At 48.4% G+C, this 18,182-nt stretch overlaps 1 protein-coding gene across 3 annotated transcripts in view; it reads left to right on the plus strand.

Annotated features, from left to right (window-relative positions):
• Positions 1–7,420: 7,420 nt before the first annotated feature.
• The window catches only part of LOC123363951 (mitogen-activated protein kinase kinase kinase 3-like), a 114,388-nt gene continuing 103,626 nt past the window's right edge, over positions 7,421–18,182 (plus strand). For 2 of the 3 annotated variants that reach the window (XM_045005571.1, XM_045005572.1), the window contains exon 1: positions 7,421–7,735. The gene's annotated coding sequence lies outside the window, so the exon portion shown is untranslated. The remainder of the gene's footprint in view (positions 7,736–18,182) is intronic. The other variant, XM_045005577.1, reaches the window with a different exon arrangement.

The following is an 18,182-nucleotide window of genomic DNA, read 5'->3' on the forward strand; positions in this document are numbered from 1 at the left end:
ACTTATAGCTAGCCCAGAAGAAGCTGAGGACTGAGCCCAGCGACAGGCCTAAAGGCTTTAGCAAGGGCATAGAGACGGGCCCTGTTTGACCCTTTACCCTGGAAGGGGTTTGTTTGTTCACACATTGGGTGAGAGAGACTTGGCTGGAGGGGTGAGCCACTGAAGACCTACCTGATGAACTTAACCAACAAGGGGCACTGGGCGCAGAGAGAGAGTGCAGGTTTGCACCCCAAGCAAAAGGAAGTGCTCATCAGAGGTGAGTGTCCCCAATCACAGCTGCAATTGACTGTGCAGCGGAATATCCCGTGGGTGAGTGACACTATAGAGAACTAAACTGTGCTGTATTGAACTGTTGCTTTAACCAAAATCTTTCCTAATGTGGTGTGCTGAGTGGGTTACATCCAGCTTCCTCATGACCAAACTGCTGCTGCTCGTATGTTACCACAGATGAGGAAACCAAGACATATGGCTTTTGTGATAAGAGATTTATGCTTGTCGTCTGTGGAGCAGTGCTGCAACTTTCTGTACAAGCCCATTTATAAAACAAAACATATGTAAACAGTCAGGTTTTCATTGTTTCTGTGATTTCTCTCCCCCTTATGATAGATGCAGAGGAAAACCTGCAGATTTCCACATGACTGGGTACAGAATACAGATGGATTTAAAGCCAATAGGACAGACCCTCAGTTGGTGCAAATCAGCATAGTTGCACTGGCTTCAGTGGAGCCACCTCAGTTCCATTGTGTGGGCCAATGTGCATGTTTGGGTTGAAATAAAAATGTAGGTATAGTGGCTGCACTCAAATAGTTCATCACCAGTAGACCTATACTACCAGCATCCTCAGAAGGAATAGGGTATTGAGTGCAAAATATTGACCGAAGAGGCAACTAACTTCAGTAAAATAATAAGTGACTTCAACTAACCTTATGTAAGCTGACTAACTTTCACATCAGGACAAAGTTTGAAGAGACAGGACCAGATTCTCAGCTGTTGTAAACGGGTGTAGCTCCATTTAAATCAACGGTCAGGACAACCCAGACATTTTAATCCAGACCTGGACTTTTTCTGCAGTTCCATTTCTAGCCTGGATGCTGCCCGGTTACTAGAAGTGATGGGCCAAATTCAACAGGTTCAGAGTTTGGGGCTTTGTTTAGAAAAGTGTTCAGATGCTTCTCTGGACTTCCTGGGGAGCTGTAAACTCAGGCTAGAAATCCAGTCTATTTCCTGGGGTTTGGGGCCTCTCTGCACATAGTCCCAGCTGCAATTGCCACAAGGAGAGTCTTCCTCATGGTATTGCCATACTGCTAGTTCTGGCCCTGGCTAAAATCCATAGTGTTCTGAGCTAGACCTGGCCCTGGCTGAAAGGTCCATGATGTACGTGCTGTGCCTAGAGAGACAGATCATATAATGACCTAGGGCTTTCTGTCCAGCACATTTTTACCAGCACAACTCTGATAACACGTAGGATGATGCCCTTGTAAGCGATCTCCAAAGGATTCTGGTGTGTGTGGGAGGGTCTTTGAAAAGTGATCCCTTATGCTGTTAGTTTACCAATCCCCAGTGGACAGGCTCTTTGCATTTTCGCTCTGCTCCTTTTGGCATTGAATCCCTCTGTGGTTGGTCCATGCAGATAATGGGGTTTGCAAGTCGTGGGCCAGAGGCAGCTTGGAAGCGGAATGCTACTCTCAGCCCTTATTGCATGTGCAATATGCACAAGGGAGCAAATCCATTTGTTGTAGTCAAGCAATCGATCTCAGGGGAGTTACACCCAGCCTGGGTGAATCTGACCCAGGGCGCTGGAGATAATGGAAATGGACGAAAGAATTGAGCTGTTTGAGCTGGTTCATAGCTATTGGCAATTACCTTTTTGTTATCTTCCTGTACATTAACCCCTCTGGGTTTTGTATCTGGACACCTATAGGAACTCAGCTTTCTACTGTTAATGGGAAGGTGGGTGAATGCACACAGTAAATAGAATGAAGAGGCTGTACTGAGGCTGACTGATGCAAACAGGACTCTGTAATGCTAACTGAACACCCCCCCTCCCCCCCGCTGCCTGGTATCACCACATAGAATCTTCCTAAATCCTGGACTGGATGATATGGCCAAGGAAGGGAAAACAAGCTACACCACAGTGAGAGAATTTAGAATTTGCTACCTAAAATCTCCCTTCAAGCTGTGTTTTTGCTCAGGAATACTGTCCTGTGAAATAAATGCATTGATTTTTTTAAAATACGGAAGTAACTGAAAGTGTCTTCCAATAGACTTACTTACTAAGTGATAACATACTAGTATAGGTATACAGCATCACGGAGAAACTCAAGGCACTTCACAACCTACGTCTAGGGAGGATTTCACCCACCACTGACACACATGGAAGAAAGCCTGACAGCCATTCAGCAGCCACAGCTGCATCATGCCATAGTTTGGGACAGGAGCTGAAAACGGATATTGTATCCAATAGAAAGCATGGGAGACTTGTAGGTTAGGCAGAGTGTATTTAGGGACACTGGAATCTGGTCAGTGATCTCTGGGCAATGTATTCATGTCCCACAGAAACCCAACTATAGCCTGTAGGAATCAGATAAAGTTGAATAAAGCCAAATATCTACCCCCCCAATGTATAAATAAAACAATATAGTTGTTGAGAAATGCTGCCAGTCCAATGTTTATAAGATTATCCTTTCTATGTAAATGTGGAGAAGGCTATTAATGCAGATTAATATTAATCAGTGGTATTGCATGACAACTGCACCAAAATATTTTAATCCACCTACACATTAAGCCTTTGTATTTGTGTTGAGGCTTCTTCCAGGCTTTATAAATCCCACAAAGAACAACTAATGGGCACAGAATAACACTAGATCTGAGACCAGCTCCTCAGCTGGTGTAAATCAGCACAGCTCCATTGATTCACGGGAGTGATGCTGAACATGGTGTTGTTATCACTTAGCTCTGCTGGTAAGAAACACCATACAAGAGCACAAACCATTTGACAAAGGAGGTTAGACTCATTACCCTTATTGTACAGTTGGGGGAACTGAGGCACAGAGCAGAGCAGTGACTGGCCCAGGGTCACCCTGCAGAAGCAGGAATAGAGGCCCCAGCCCAATGCTCTGTCCATTAAGCCACACTGCCTCCATACTGATTTACACCAGTGAAGCACTGGATGCTGGTCATCTTGTGGTACTTCCACCATCCAGGAACTGAAATACCTAAGTCTTGCATTGTGTCATGCCTCTAGGTGCATTTTCAAAGCATTAAAGAAGCTCCCAAGAGAATAATCACCTGGGGTGGGATTTTCAACAGTACTCAGTGCTGGCCTAACTCTGCTTCCAGTGAAGTCAATGGTAAAACTCCCATTGATGTCAGCGGTAGTAGAGTTAGGATCATGTCGAAGTAATTCCAGATCAGAGCAGCAAATAAGATTCCCTGAATCCATGCATAATGTCCTGTCCTCATGTACGTGAGAGGGTGACAGAATGCTATAACTCTCTAGTGGCTAGATCCCAACAAGACCTCTTGCTGCTACCAGCTGAGGGAGATCTTTTTGCTCAGTGGCTTATATCTCTGAAGCTCAAGAACCAGGATTCTATACCCAGCTCCAAAGGTTCGTGTGTGCTCTATATAATAAATGTGGGTGTCTGCAGCACATTAATTCCTCACTCACACCCCTGATGGATGGGAGCCAAAACATTTGAAATGCAACTCAACAGTAGAAGCTGCAGGAATGAGAGCAAAGGCGCAGATCGGGGCAATCTCCTTCCCAAAGCCAGGTGGTTTAGGAGATTCTTACACCGCTGCTCAAGCTGACAGAGCAAGCTGGAGTCAGGGTTGACTCCAGCAACAGTTCAGTCTCACTAGAAATCTCCCCATAAGCTCCATAAATACTGTGCAAGTGGGAAATGCTATTTGATTACACTGAGACCTCGCTTGGTCTAGTAAAATCCTTTATGGAGTGAGGAAACACTCCTTTATGGAGTGATTTGGGCTGGAGCCAGGCACTGTTGTTTGGTATACAAAAAAGGGTTTCTATGGATTCTATGAATAGGTCATGGCAATTATAGACTAGGTTGTGAGATGTGAATCTCTCCAGAGAGCTCCTTGGTTTGTGCTTCTATTACCTTTACAGACAATGACGCTTACCTTCTTGCAGCAACTAATCACGTAAAAACCGAAGGAGAATGGGGCCAGCGTTAGGATTTTGCCAGGGTGGTGGTGAAGAGGGTGGCTGGGAAGTGATCAGCAAGGGTATTTTTAGAAGCTCTATCCCTTACATTTGTCCTTTCCCCCTCCCTCATCCATCCAGTTAGAGTGAAATCGAGTCCAAAGATTTTGCCGTACTGAAAGTCCTTCTTAAACTCAGAGGTCTTAGGTGGGATTTAAACTCATAGGCTTTGTGGTGGCCACTCTGTATACGGGTGAATTTCACCCTTAAACCACAGCAGACTCTGTAGGCCCATGTAAAATTGCCTTTAAACTGGGGGCCACAAGGGATCCCTGAGAAGCACAGCGTAAGTCTGAGCAGCCTTGAGGCCAGGCAAGTCCTGCAATAGCCTCAGAATGCCGGTTATGCAGCAGGGTGTTAAAGCCACCGGTGACACCCCTCTCCTTGCTACAAGCCCCCAGGACGGGATAACCGAGAATCCGGCCCCAAAGAAAGTGAACCAAAAGCAAAGCGAACGAAACAACCCAACCCACAACCTTCTGGCATTTCTTTCATGCAGAAAAGGCTGGTTACAGAAGTGAGTTATAATGATGCCAAGTGTTTGGGGTGATGAACAATGTGTATGTTGAAGCATTGCCAACTCTTGCAATATTTGGTGTCTTTCTTAAAGCCCCAGCTCCTGGAGTCAGGTGATTGCACCAGAATCTCAGCTTTCCTCCCTCCCCTTAAAAAAGAAAGTATGGGTGAAATCCTGGACCCCTTTAAATCAATGGCAGCCTAAAGTTTCTAGCCTTAATGGCTGCAGAGAAAAGTTGGGAAATGCAACCTCTAAAGGCTCAAAACTCAGGTGTGTTGTGAGCAAGACATGAAAAGTCATTCTTCCGCTCTACTCTGCGCTGGTTAGGCCTCAGCTGGAGTATTGTGTCCAGTTCTGGGCACCGCATTTCAAGAAAGATGTAGAGAAATTGGAGAGGGTCCAGAGAAGAGCAACAAGAATGATTAAAGGTCTTGAGAACATGACCTACAAAGGAAGGCTGAAAGAATTGGGGTTGTTTAGTTTGGAAAAGAGAAGCCTGAGAGGGGACATGATAGCAGTTTTCAGGTATCTAAAAGGGTGTCATAAGGAGGAGGGAGAAAACTTGTTCACCTTAGCCTCCAAGGATAGAACAAGAAGCAATGGGCTTAAACTGCAGCAAGGGAGGTTTAGGTTGGACATTAGGAAAAAGTTCCTAACTGTCAGGGTGGTTAAACACTGGAATAAATTGCCTAGGGAGGTTGTGGAATCTCCATCTCTGGAGATATTTAAGAGTAGGTTAGATAAATGTCTATCCAGGATGGTCTAGACAGTATTTGGTCCTGCCATGAGGGCAGGGGACTGGACTCGACCTCTTGAGGTCCCTTCCAGTCCTAGAATCTATGAATAAAACTCAAAAATATATCCCTCACATTTATAATTTTTAAACCCGTCTCATAATTGTGATCACCAGGTCTGACTTGTGACATTTCAACATTTAGGGTGGGCAAGCCTGATGAGGCAAGATTTGTCCTTTGCTACACTGATCAGTGCTCCCAAATTAATTAAATCTAGTCCAATGATGGGGGGCAGGGGGAGGAAATTCTCAGCTTTTAAGACAATGTAAAATAAGTTAACCCAGAAAGCTCTTCTTGGGCTTGATGCAGGGAGTGCTGGGGTCAGTCCTAAGGCCTATGTTGTGCCTGACACACCAGATGCTCACAGTGGTCCATTCACTTCACAACGTGATAGAGAAAGCTGACTTTAATGCCACCTTTGACATTAATAAAGCTAATGTTAAATGTATATAATACACAGGTTGAGAAAAGAGTGTTTGTACATCTGGGTATAGTGCTTAGATTATCCACAAATACAAAGTTTGTTTTTAAAGTTATAAGCAGGGCCGGCTCTGGCTTTTTTGCTGCCCCAAGCAAAAAAAAAAAAGGGGGGGGGGCAGAACGGCAAATCAGGAGGGGAAAAAAACAAAACAAAAAAGCCTGTGGCACGGCCGGAGCAGCAAAGTTGGGGGGAAAAAAACAACAAAAACCCCCCTGCCGGGCAGCCGGAGGCAGGGTGCAGGGGGACTCTCTGTGCTGCAGACGTGCAGCGGAGTGCGCACCCAGTCTAGCGGGGAAGGAAGGGGAGGGAGCGGGGGAGAGAGAGAGCAGGGGGGCGGCCCGGGCTTCAGCGGGGCGCTTGTCCCGCGGTCCCGACCACTGCACCGCCTGCCGGGAGGGCTCCGCTCCGCTCTAGTCGGTGGAGAGGGAAGAACGGGGGCTGCCTTGCCCAGTTTGCTGCAGGGCGCTCCCCTCCTCCGCACTGCCGCCCCCTACAGGGCGGCCGGAGAAGCAAACCAAAAAAAAAAACAAAACCAAACTGGCCGTGCTGCCCTGGGCTTGGGCAGCATGCCGCCCCATGGAATATGCCGCCCCAAGCACCAGCTTGCTCAGCTGGTGCCTAGAGCCGGCCCTGGTTATAAGCTACATATAGTGCATAATCATCAGTAACCCAAATTTAGGTGAGTAAATTTAAGAATACAGTTTAGATATTGGCATCCAAGTAGTCGGGTACATCACTCATGAAAAGTTAAGCAGAGAGTTGGTTGTGGAAAGCACATATACCAATGCGTGGCGATTGTCCCGCAGTAATTGAGAAGGAGGGTACCTTGTCCATTTAGAAACATTCTAGGCTGCATTGTAAGCCCAGGGTTGGGGCCATGGTGTTTCCAAGCCTGTGTTAAGCAACCATGTTGCATTGTAAACCCTGGTTCACACTTGCTGAAGCCGGGTCTCCCAGCCATGCTGTGTCTATCCTGCACTGCACAGACCTTCTGACTCGGGCCAGTGGCTTGAGCTGCATCCACACCCGCTTGGACCAGGGTGACAGTGCGACTTGGGCTCTGACCCCCCCTCCGCAGGCTCCTAGGACCCGAGTCCCGAGGGCTTGCTGACCCCAGCGGGGCTGATCTGTGAGGGGGGGGGAGCTTGGGTTCAACCCTGAGCCAGGGTCACGCTTAGCCTGCAGCCCACAGGGCGGCACTTTGCTTTCGCTGCCCCCCCCCGGCCCGACTCCCATTGACGGCAAAGGGAGCAGCCCTCAGCCGGCCCCGAGCCCCCGCGGCTGGAGCCAAGGCGGAGCCAGCCGGGCTCCCTGCCTCCGCCCCATTGGCCGGGGCGGCCCGGCGTCACCGCTTCCGCCCCCGCCGGCAGCTGGGCCACAACTGGCTGCAAAGTTTCCTCGCCCGCCCCCCGCGTCCCGGGCAGGCGAGCGGAGCCCGCGGGCGCAACTTTCCGCGCGGCTCCTGCGATCATCTCTGCGCCTCGCCCTCGGGGATTACAGCAGGGGCGGCCCTGCCCACGCCGGCTGCTCCGCGCCGCGACCTGGGCTCGTCGTCTGTGGAGGGGGCGCTGGCGCGGGGGAGGCAGGATCTGATCCGGAGCCCGGGCGCCGCTTCGGGTCCGTTCCGCCGGCTGCCTCCACCTCGCGCTGCGGCGGCAGCAGCAGCAGCCGGTGTCCGCTATGCAGCGCCAGGTGTGACAGAGGCGTTAGACGAGGTAAGGCGGCTCCCCCACCCTTTCAGGTCCTTGCATTGGTCCGCTCCTGTGTCTCTTTCTTCCCCTTCTAGAGACTTTGGCAGCCCCCCCATTTGATACTGGGTAGAAACCAGTTTGCATTCCCCCTTCCCTGCCACCCCCTCTTCCTCCCCAGCCGTGGGTTTTCCGTTCATCATGTGTCATTACTCAAAGTTGCAGTGTTATTCTCCACCCCCGCCTCACACACACTTTGATTGCAGACTTCCTGCATTTCTGTGTCCCCTGGGTGGGAGCTGGTTGCACGAATAATTAAGTGCCAGGAAAAGCAGCTGCTGCCGGGAGGCCTGGGATGCATTAGGAGGTACTGCTGGCTGCGACCAGGGCGCTTGTTTGGGCCCGATCCGCGGTGATCTTAATGTTAACACTGAGAAATAAATACCCGAGGTTTCTGCTAAGCAGGCCGCAGCAATTTTATAATGGTGAGGGGCAGGGTTATTAAACTTCTGGAGCTCTGCAGCGCGTTTCAGGCGAACGCCTCTGACCGAGGCAGGGGTTCTCAATGCACAGAAGTTTCCCACCCCTCCTTTCTTCCAAAAGCGGTGTGGGTTTTGATTATGAGATGTTGTGTTAATTTTTCCAGTCTTGGTAATGAGATCATTGTATATTATTCCTTCTAAATAACTTAGATCTAACAGATTAAAAAAGCAGCAAAGAATCCTGTGGCACCTTATAGACTAACAGATGTTTTGCAGCATGAGCTTTCGTGGGTGAATACCCACTTCTTCGGATGCAAGCAGTGGAAATTTCCAGGGGCAGGTGTGTATATATAAGCAAGCAAGAAGCAAGCTAGAGATAACAAGGTTAGATCAATCAGGGAGGATGATATTCAGCTGAGAAGTTGTATAGAATCTGCAGAGCGCTGCTAAAACAGTCCGAGGCTGGGGGCAGTGGATAAAGGCACAGAAATGCCCATGTGAAATTGCATTATTTCTCTGTATATAAGCCTGGCTGGTCAGATCTCTTTGATGCAGGGATTTTTTGTTTGTTTTGTATTTGTACAGCGCCTTTTTGTTTTGTATTTGTACAGCGCCTAGCACTATGGGGTCCTGATCCATAACTGAGGCTTCTAGGCTTGACTGAAATATGAATAATTATTCATGGACCATAGGCCAAAATAATCTATTGTAAGCAACAACGGGATTGCCCCTGAGGTATATACGGAATAGAGTTAGAGGAATGTGTACAATTATTGGGCCAAATGCAACCCCAGTGTAACTCTGTTACCCTTTGCAGTCATTTGCTCCCTGATGATTTATCATAATAAGGGTACAAGTCCCTTGGTAAAGCATGCAAACAGCAGGGCTCCCTGCTCCAAACACCTGCGAATGTAAAGGTCTGATTCCTCAAGTCCATTGTGTAAAGTCCATTGACATCAGAGGGAATTCCCCAGGCGGAGGATTTGCAGCGTCTCAGTGCAGTGCAGCTACAGTGCAATCACAGAAGCAGCTCTGGGGTACAGTCTGTGAGAAGGGTGAGTGGGGGAGGATTTGCGGCAGGCGTGGGTTTGAAGAAGGGATTTGCAGAACCACAGAGCTATTTTGCCCAAGAGAGACTGTTCCTACTGTGGAGGTGTGGCATGAGCGATAGTCATTGCAAGCCAGTAGAGACATGGGAAATATGGCATGGGTTTTTCCCCTTCCACCCAGTTATATTTGAGTGGATTGCAGCACAGAGTCTCCATAGAATCATGAGTTGTGCCATGTTAGGGCATACAGGTTGATGTTGCAGAAGAGTTTATTTTGCTAGCACCAAACTTCAGCCAGACTGGGCTGGACTGAAAGATGACGTGTAAGAGGCTAGAAGTTCATGCCAATACGTAGGCTTGAGTCTGAGGAAATCTAAATTGGTGTATCATGTAAATAGAATAAGGTGTATCTCTCACCAGCTAGATAAACCCCTGAATTTGTCCCACCGTCTTTGAGTTTTCTGATGACGTCCTCTTCCTCTTTATGTTTTACAAGGGATTGTTATCTGGTGTTATTTTTGCACAGAGACCTGACTTTAGCTCATTGCAAGTCAGAGATTGCCTGCAGGAGGAGTTTTGCCGGAGTAAGGACAGAAAGCCAAATGCTCCCTTCCCCTTTTGCAGGCGCAGAGCAGAGGATGTGGTTGAGAATTGAGCTGTGCAGTCAAAGAAGGAAGCAGGGTCCTGGAAGCATTGTAGAGGAACAAGACCTGGCCTCCAGCAGAGTTCCTAGGGGTCTGTGCAGATTGTGGGTGATCCAAGGGGTTTTTCTGGGTGAAACCACCTGCCTGCCCCATGGAGGACAAGGGGTAACATCCTGGCAGAATGGGTGGTAACTCGTTGAGTTTCCAGTCCCCTATGCGCAGGTTTGCCATAGCTCTAGGCGGGAGCTTAGTTTAGGCAAAGAGAAGTGTAGAACTGATGCCTGAGAATGTAGAAATCTTCTTAAGTTCTGCAGGAGTTGAACTCCTCTGCAGCTTTGCAGATGTTTAGCTGTATTCATGAGCAATTTAGGACTGCGACGCTGTGTTATCCGAACCCTGGAGTTTTATAGTGGTTTCAGATCTGCCATGAGACGTTTGCAGAATCGGAGTTCATCTGTACAGTACTGCACAGTCTATTGCATGGACAGGGATTTGATCGCTTCTAAAAGAACCTCTGTTGGTGCCAGAATGCATGGTTGGGTGGGCCGGTCTGTTTAGTTGTGGATTTAAAGGCTCTTTTATATGTTACGTCTCTAAAATGGTTTCAGTGCCTTGAGTTTTTTCCATGTGACGTAGTTTCCCATTGGGAACCCACAGCCCCACTGTGTAAACATGCTAATAGGAGGGCTTGGGGTTTTTCTTTCTTTGAGGCAGTGAGGGGAGGTGCATCCTCCCGTATGGATACTGACTGGAACCTGGCCTGAAGGGACTGCCAACAGGCTGAGTGGGGCTACTTTGCTAGTAGCCAGTAGATTACCTTAAAGTTTAAGGAATGTGCTGCCTTCTCCATCCCATCCAAAGTGCTCATGTTGTCTGCTGGTGACTGGCATTATTGTACTGTTTGACAGGCTTGAAATAACTCCTGAATCTACACTCCAAAGCTCCCCCCCCCCCCCAAGGCAATGCCTCTCTGGCCCTCCCCAGGACTCTGCTTGCCGAGGCTGGGGACGCCAGAGAAAAGACAGACTCACCCCTCCTTCCCCTCCTATGCTGGTTAGCAGGATTCAGGGACCAGGCAGGAAGGGGTTAAGGGCTTTGAGTTCCAGCTGACTTGCCCCTCCACCCATGGCACACCCTAGGCTCTTAACCCTTTCCTGCCCAGTGCTTGAAACCTGCTTCAAACCCCGGAGAGGGGAGGGGTTTTAAAGCCACTCTTTTCCAGTGACTTCAGCACCCTCTTATCACCAGGACTCCATCCAGGGGGGGTTCAGTGGGACCAGGATTTGGCTGTAATGTTGTCAAGCCTTGGTATAAATATACTCTAAGTATCTCAGCTTCATTATTATTATTTTTTTTGCCTTACCTCCCAGATACCTATTAAATTACAAACTAAGAACCAAAAAAATGTACAGAATGTCTGCTGTGCACCCCGCAGATGGAAAAATCATTTCTATAAGGATGAAGAGGGAAAATACGGACTTCAGCTTGGTTATTTTTGATTTCTCTCTGAGACCTCAAACACTATTCAGGCTTCCCAGAAAACTATACATGGCCCACTAATCCTGAGTCTAGCTGTGTATGGATTTACCGTGAGCCTCTGTTTTTTTTGTTTGTTTTTGTTTTGTTTTGTTTAAAGCAAGGCAAGATGAAATGACTAATCCTGCTGTCTTTGTGAATCCCCTTCAGGAAAGCATCAAAGGAATAATATGGCTTGCAGATGTAAGGCCCGAGTTACCCGTTGTGGCAGAGCAGTGAGTTGGCTACAGGACCTCCCACCTGCTGCGCAGCAGTGCTTGCCAGCCGAGCTTGTGTTTCTTTTGTTGCAATCATCTGTATTGAACAAGTGTCGATTTTCAGAGCTCTCCACATGACTTAAGTGCTGCCATAAAAAATAAGATGGCGGAAAGCTCTGTGTTCCTGCCGCCCACCCCCGCAATACTTGACAGAGGTGGAGCCTGCACCTAATATTACAGACTGTAAAGAAATAGGGATGGTGAGCCAATGGGATTGTCACACGGGCTGACCTTTACTAGGGGAAGCATCAGGAGTGGGAGTTGGGATGTCTGGGTTCTATTCTTGAGCATGCCATTTAGTGACGGCATGATTTGGGGCAAGTCTTACTTGTGTGCCTTAGTTTCCCTCTCTTTAAAATGGTAATGGTGATACTTAGTCCAGAGGGTGCTGTGAGGCTCAGCTAGTTAAAGTTGCAAAGCGCTCTGAGATCCTTGGATGAAAGGCCCCATAGGAGTGCAAAATAGTCTCAGTCCTATAGAGTAAAATCTGTTCTGTTTGTGGTCTGATACGGTGCCCAGGAATATGGATCAGCGTGCTTTCTAGCGATGCCGAAAGCATTGTGACTAACAGTTGTCCTCTGTGGTTCAGTCTCCATTCCTTTCCCTAGAAGGGGAAAGAAGAGGCCTCTTCTGTTTGGGAGGGAAGTTGTCTGTTGTCTGGGTGTGTTTACGGTGGTTGTTTTTTAATCTCAGCCTGCTCCTATGGTTCTCTTGGAGTCTGACATTGCGTTTGGACAACAGTGTGATTTTTTAGTAAGGATCAACCACAAAATCACTGTGACCCAGCTCCGATGCTTAATAATAATACAAGGACTTTAACCGTTTAAGATCTTTTAAATAGGTACCCGGGCCTGCTTCTGTTGGAGTCACTGACAAATTGCTGATTGCAGAAGTGCAGTTACACTAGAGATTGGAGGGACAGGGAGGTTGGCAGGCGTGCAAATGCTTGAGCTTTGTAACAGCAATATGAGACATCAGCCGCATAGTGAGCAGTTGGTGGGGGATGTATGCTCCCCACTCCTCATTAGCAGCATCTATGGCTCACTGATTTCAATGGGATTAGGATTTGATCCTAGGAATACAGCATGCAGATAGTCACATTTTATTAGAAGATTGGCCGAGCTGTGTCTGATTTCACAGCCCTGTCACTCAGTGAGTCCCTTTCCTGGGGGAATACAGACAATCCTCATCTGGACACGCAGCTTGTTACTCTGCGGGCCAGCTGGGTGAACAGCTCCTCGTGCAAGGAGCCCCATTGACGTCAGCGGGAGTGCTGGTGTGGGGAATTGGCCCGCGGTCGAAGGAAGGGCTTCGCCAGCCGGCCTTAAAACTTCCCGCTGCTACTCCCACTGGCTCACCTTCCCCAGCAGCAGTGCTGGCAAGATCACAGATGTACACACGGTGCTGGTGGCGGCGGGCGTTTTAAGCACCGTCTCACCTAGACCTGCTCTAAAAAAGCTGGACGACGTGGGACCGGGAGCCCAGTGTACAGTAGCGCTACTGCTGCGGTGCCACTAAAACAGAGACTGCAACGGTGGGAAAACTTGGGGCAAGAAGCAGGGACCTTCTCGTCTAATTCTTACTTGGGCAAATCGCCCTGGAGACATCCAGACGGAGCGAGGATTCCACACTGGGGCCGTTGTCGTTAGAATGAGGAGAGGTTTGTCAGTTGCATTAAAGCCTCCCCATTCTACATGCTGTGGGCTGGCAGATCATTCGAGGTAGCCCAAGGAGGAGAAGCAGTGGCAGTGAGGAAGGAGGGTGGAGCTGAGCTGGGAGTTTGGCTCAGAGCCTGGGGAGCTGCATAGGGCAAAGTCCAACTGGTAGCGTGTGCAGCGGCTAGCGAAGAAGGGCCCGATCCTGGAAAGGGTGGGGCTACTTATGGTACTAAGCAGGCATGACACCCAGTGCATGCTGGATCAGGCCCTAAGAAGGGATGGACAGATCTCCCCAGCCCCAGGAGGGGATTGGAGGCCAAGCGATTCTGTCCAGGGGCACACAGCCTGGGGTGTGTTACAGTTATCGGGGCGTGGAAGTTGTACATTAAAATAAGGAAAGAGGGAGGTGTCCATGGACTAGGTTTGTAGCTAGTGGTGTGACATTGTTAGGAAAGGGGCATCTTATGATGCTGGATCTACCCGCTCTGGGAAAGGGGCCAGTGCTTTGCCAAGTCCCCTTACAAAACGTCCCATGAACCCAGCACTGACGAAAGGCGCTAGCCTGACGGCTGCGGAGAGGGAAGCCTCTGGAGGATCCAGAGACAAATAGGTCTGGGATGGGTAGCGCTGTGCAGGCTGTCCCCAAACTGACCCTTAACCCTGCCTTGGAGGGAGCTGCCACACCCAAGCCTTTGTACTTGGACCCTTGCTAGCACTCGGAACTACGAGTTAGTCCCAGCCGGGGGAGGTCTCTTGGTGCCACTAGTTCACTGGGAGATTTGTTGAGACCTACCAGACTCATCCTAGTACATGTGAGCAGTGAGTTGTTTTGCTATTGCTGTGTGTGTTGCGCTACTCTGGCATTGTGTAAGCATGGCGCTTGGCACGCCATGGGTCAGCTACTCGGGTGGTGTAAATCAGTATCGCTCCTTGGATTGACACCAGGACTCACACTGAGGATCGGACTCCAGACAGGTTCCTTGCCCTAAGCAGCTTACGGTGGAAGTTAAGACTAGAACAACCATGGGAGATAATACAGAGATGTGACTGTCCTGACTTTCCGAGGTGCTACCTCTCCTCTTACCCCCCCCTTCCCCGCATACACCCACTTGGCCTCTGAGTACAGTGTAGGGAGCTAGGTTTTGATCTGTTAAAGCCCAATGAATTGGGGCTTGGTTACCTCCAAGACCATCTTTCTCCTCCTGTGATCAGCAGAGGTGCCTGAGCTAACAGCCTTGTTTAAAAGAAAAGAGGTTGCTTGCTTGAAGAGAGTTCTTGATTCTGGGACTTGCCCTGATAACCTTTAGGGCAGGCTACAAAGTCTTATTTTTCACCTCCGCCCTCCACAGCCTCTCTGCAGCGGGTGAGCTGAACGATATGGGTTGGCCAGATTGGACATGGTGCCAATAAGCCCCCAAATCTGGGAATGTGTCGCTCTCTGAGTGGTTTGTGTGGACTGCTCAGATTGAGCACAAACCATAGATGAGATACAGGGTCCTTGGGGAAAGGCCCATTGAATAAATCAATGCACAGATAGATAGTTGCCATTGTAAACGACCCAGATTCTGTCTTTGCATTTGCATGGTTTCCACGGACTTGCTGAATGTGCTCAACCCTTTCTGTTTTATTTTGTATGGGTTCCTATACCATGTTCATCAGTGTATATTTGAGTGCCTTCCAGCCGTGCATTGAGCCACGTGAGTAACATCTGTCCCGTGTTTGTTCTCACCCCCACTGTCCAGGGGGAGAAGTGTGTGCAGAGGTGTGTCTTGTTTTTCAGTTTTTAAATGTTTGCCAGAGGGGGAATGCAGTCTCCTAGCCAACCAGAGATGGTAGGGAGCATTGCCTATACTTCTGCGGGAGCCCACGCCTCCAAAGGCAGCGTCTGTGGCCAAATTTCCGGAGAGCTCAGCAGTGGGGACTGCCAGAAGCCCACCCTCCTAGGTCTTGCTCAGTGGCCTAAATTGTGTCACTGAACATCCCCTCATCCTGCCCACCCCTCTTTGGCCAGATTCAGATGTGTCGTTGGCAGGCTATGAAGGAGTCCTCTTCTGCAGCCCCTCTCGTTCAGAGATGGGGAGAGGGAAGACTTCATGCAAAGACAGACTGACACCTGAGGGGCGCAGGCAAACCGTCTGCGTATCTCTACTTATCTCTAGTTAGGAGTCTGGAAACCATCAGTAGATGAAATCTAGTTCTTTCTAAGCCCACGCTGTGGGAAGCTTACATCCATTTGCCACAACATTGCGGGGCTTGAAAAATTTACTTGATCCTTGCTAGTCAGAAGAATAAATCTGCTATCCAGGGACTGCATAAAAATAGTGTGAAGGGGGGCGGGGGCACCAGTGAGGTTCATAGGTAGTGCCCTGTTGAGAGGCCCGTTTCGCCACCAGCAGCTGATGGGAAGGTGCTGAGATTGGTACAAGGTTGATGCCTCTGGTCTCTGCTTTTGAATCAGGCTCAGGCTAGTACGTGTCTGGTAACGTGGAGCCATACTCCGGCTTGTGGAATAGGATACGGCATTGTCTCTCTCTTTCCTTAGCCTCCCCTCTGTTGCTACCCTGCCTCCCCCCTCGGCCGCTGCGGAGCGTGATGTTTGGATCTGGACTGGGCTTGGACTTGGGTTTTGTGCTCAGCTGTGAGGGCAAATCAAGGCTAGTGTTCAGGTCTGGCTCTTCGGGCGAGGCTTGAACCAGCACCAGGAAATGACACTGCTCCCTGTTTGGGATCTGTCCTGGAGCCAAAACTGGTGGGGCAGGAATGGATCTGGATTCTAGGGTATTTGGGCTGAAATTCTGTTTTTGTTTCTAAACAGATGGGTCTGGCCCAATCTGCTTTTAAAAAATAAAATGTAGAGAATCCTGGTGTGAGAGAGAGAGAGAAAAGTCAGTTGCTTACCTGGCATTACCAAAGCAGGGAGATGTTGCTTCCCATGACTCATGAAATGCACTGTAGGCTCTCCTAAGAATGGGTGAGCTCATTATTTTGGCTGGGACTTGGCATCTGGTTTCCTTAGCAATCTTGGTGGGAGGGGGAGGGGCGGCTTGTAGGAAGGATGGGGCTGCAGGAAGGGATTTCCAAACTTGTTTCTTTGCATGAGTGGTGTGGAATCTTGGACTCGGCTACAGTGAAACACAGAAGGTTTTGTGCATCACTAACTTTATGGAAAGGCTTGTAGATTCATATCCCTTTCATTTTCTTAGGGCTTGTCTACTTAAAATACTACAGTAGCGCCCATGTAGAGCTTTAGTGTAGCGACTACCTATGCCGACGGGGAGAGATTCTCCTGTTGGCATAGGTAATCCACCTCCCCGAGAGGTGGTAGTTAAGTTGAGAGAAGAACTCTTCCATCCACCTCATGCTGTCTACACAGGGGGTTAGGTGAAAAATCCGCACCCCAGAGAGAGCTCTACCAATGTAAATTCCTAGGGTAGACCAGTGTGTTTTATTTATTCATGCTGTGTCTTACTGGGGGGGGAGTACTAGATAACATGATGGAACTGGATCTCGTATGTTCCAAACAGTTGTTGATCTAGGCAATTAATTGAAGAAAAGTAGAGAAGCAATTTTTTAAAAATTTATTTAGCAAATCTCCCGATCATAGATCATGCAGAAACAGCAAACAATCACAACAGTAGGAATTGAAATAAAATGTTTGCTGAAATATGAGATGGCTGGTTTTAGCAAATTGTAAGAAGCTGCATCAACACAGTGTATGGGAGACTAGCAAAAGGATTCAGTTTCTTTTCTGAAGTGTAGGGTTAGTACGTTTCTCAGTTCTTTCTCTGTGGATATATAAGGCCGGATTCTCTTTAGTGTAACCCAAAGGCGACACCACTGCAGTCAAGCAAATTAAACTGGAGTAAGACTAGTGTGAGAGGAGAATCAGGGCTATAATAGTCATATGATATTCTGGATCGTGAAGAGTCCAAAAATTCTTTAAGAACCCTACAAACAGGATTCTTCAGCGGATTGCAGCTACCTTTGGAGTGGAAGATCAGCTGGTTAACAGAGCCTAGCAACGCATCTTAGGACTGGAAGTGAGGCTAAAACAGGGAAAGAACAAGTTAAAAATTACTTAGACAAGTTAGATGTTTTCGTCACCAGGGCCTGATGAAATGCATCCTAGAATACTCAAGGAGCTGACTGAGGAGATGTCTGAGCCATTAGTTAATCTTTGAAAAGTCGTGGAAGATGGAAGAGATACCAGAGGACTGGAAAAGCACAAATACAGTGCCCATGTATAAAAAGGGAAATACGGACAACGCGGGGAATTACAGACCAGTCATCTTAACTTCGATGCCTGGAAAGATAATGGAGCAAATAATTAAACAATCAGTTTGTGAACATCTAGAAGATAGTAACGTAAGTCAGTCAGCATGGATTTCTCAAGGACAAATCATGTCAAACCAACCTAATAGCTTTCTTTGACAGGGTAACAAGTCTAATGGGGTGGTGGGGGTGGGGGGGAAGCGGTAGATGTGGTATATCTTGACTTGAATAAGGCTTTTGATACTGGCTCACATGACCTTCTCATAAACAAACTGGGGAAATACAACCTAGATGGAGCTACTATAAGGTGGGTGCATAATTGGTTGGAAAACTGTGTTCCCATAGAGTAGTTATTAGTGGTTCACAGTCAGCTGGAAGGGCATATTGAGCGGGGGCCTCCAGAGATCAGTTCTGGGCCTGGTTCTGTTCAATATCTTCATCAATGATTTAGATAATGGCATAGAGAGTACACTGATCAAGTTTGTGGATAATACCAAGCCGGGAGGGATTACAAGTGCTTTGGAGGATAGGATTAAAACTCAAAGTGATCTGGACAAACTGGAGAAATGGTCTGAA

This window comes from Mauremys mutica, chromosome 2, assembly GCF_020497125.1.
Source record: "Mauremys mutica isolate MM-2020 ecotype Southern chromosome 2, ASM2049712v1, whole genome shotgun sequence".
Classification (NCBI taxonomy): domain Eukaryota; kingdom Metazoa; phylum Chordata; order Testudines; family Geoemydidae; genus Mauremys; species Mauremys mutica.